The sequence below is a fragment of the Pollicipes pollicipes genome, unplaced genomic scaffold (assembly GCF_011947565.3).
Source record: "Pollicipes pollicipes isolate AB1234 unplaced genomic scaffold, Ppol_2.1 Scaffold_3087;HRSCAF=3621_pilon_pilon_pilon, whole genome shotgun sequence".
Classification (NCBI taxonomy): Eukaryota; Metazoa; Arthropoda; class Thecostraca; order Pollicipedomorpha; family Pollicipedidae; genus Pollicipes; species Pollicipes pollicipes.
This window is the reverse complement of record NW_023596225.1, coordinates 38,381,226-38,383,036: the sequence shown is the minus strand read 5'-3', so window position 1 is coordinate 38,383,036 and position 1,811 is coordinate 38,381,226.

Below are 1,811 nucleotides of genomic sequence, written 5' to 3'. Positions count from 1 at the left end.
ACACACCTTGGCGCTACCCTATCAAACGACGTTAGCAAAGTGGGGCCCCAAGATGCAGGGAAGTCACTATGCGATGTGTTTACTTCCGGCACGAGCCGATGCATGACGTCACTGGGAGGCACTTCGTTCATATCGCATAATCAACAAATGATTGCACAATGGTCGCAGATTGCGTTATTCGAAATGCACCGCCAGTGATGAAGAGCTTCTCTAATCGGAAGACCATTTGCTGACGCTGGCGATGCATTTTCTACGTGAACAAATATTGGCCTTCAAAAAAAGGCTTTAGAGACTTGAAGTGAATGACTGAAGTGAATCACTGATCCTCTTCCGGTAAGTTCCAGTACTGCAGTCACAGGCCTCGTTCTTCTTTTAATAAACCGAATCAATTGAATTTAGTCTGAAAGCCGTGCAATACTGGCATCAGTAGGTACAACAGATTTTCATGAATGTTTTAAAACCTTGATTTGCCCATCTGTGCAAGATGCTAAAGAGTAGCGTCATCCCCCACACCCACCCGGTGCGCATCAGCCGACGCATGGCTCCGAGACGGAGCTGCCAGCTGATAAGGCGACGATATTGAGGGCAATAAACGTCGGCAACACTTCCACGTAGCGACAGTGATGGAAAAACTCATTGCTAGCCTCGTAAAGTTTCTTCCACGTAACAGTTCAACGCATTGTATTAAAAAGGCTTCAATTGGCGTGAAAATAACACACACGGCTAGATTTTCGGGGCTGTGAAGTTGGCTGCAACGCAGAAAAGATAGCGAATCATAGTTTCGGAGTTCTATGCTGACCATAAACAATTTGCATTATACTTAGTAGCATATTTTCCAACGCGGGCTAAGGGACGTTATCAAGCAAACCTTGGTTTCGTTGCTAAAATATAAGTACTTTTCTGTCTACCCCATTAATTAAACTTGGATTAGTTTTAAAAAATCACAGGAAAATATCTCTGCCTTGACTCCTAACATAGGAATGCCCTTGCCCAAAGCTGTCGGATCGGATCATACCGGTACGATCCTTGGACCGGATGGACCGAACGGAACCGGATGGGGCCGGATGGAACTGGGTGGAATCGGATGAATCCATACAGGATCGTATGGGCTGGACGGGGCAAGATGAGAGCAAATAAAATCCGAAGGTACTGCGTTGGACGAGCCGGCACGGGACCGGACGCGATACAACGGAAGATTAGATAGTCAACGTCAGCGTTCCAAATTCATCCAGTAGGATATCCATAATGTAAATATAAATTCATTGTACCAAAATTCTGGTTATCCAACGGCCTCCACAGTTTGCACGCTGTTCTTGGGCGTATTCCGTCAGCCTTTTCCACCGTGATCCATCTGAAAATATTAGCCAGTTTTCATTTGACCTCCTCGTTTCATTTGACTGCCGCGAAATCAGCTGGCATATGCGCCGTGCTTTTCTGTCTGCTTTTTGTGTTTTGAGTGTTCTGACGCGAACTGAGATACCGACGGGGGTGCGTGACCGGTTCGAGAAGCAGTATTACTTGTTGTCGTTATTCGGCACAGAGTTCAACAGCACATAACTGCTGGGGTAAATACGTACAGGTGTGTATTGATGGTGCATCGACTAGTGTCAATATTGCATAGATTATGTAATAGAAGTGCAAGGCCTGCGCAGGAAGTACCGATGCTACATGGATAGGCGACAGGTGAAATTTGTGACTTTTGGGGAACGCTACTTGTTGTCATTGCTATGCAAGGGTGGTTAATAAAATATATTCAGGTATTGGTGGAGGGCTATTGTATCTACTGATGCTGATATTGTGTGGTTTGTGCA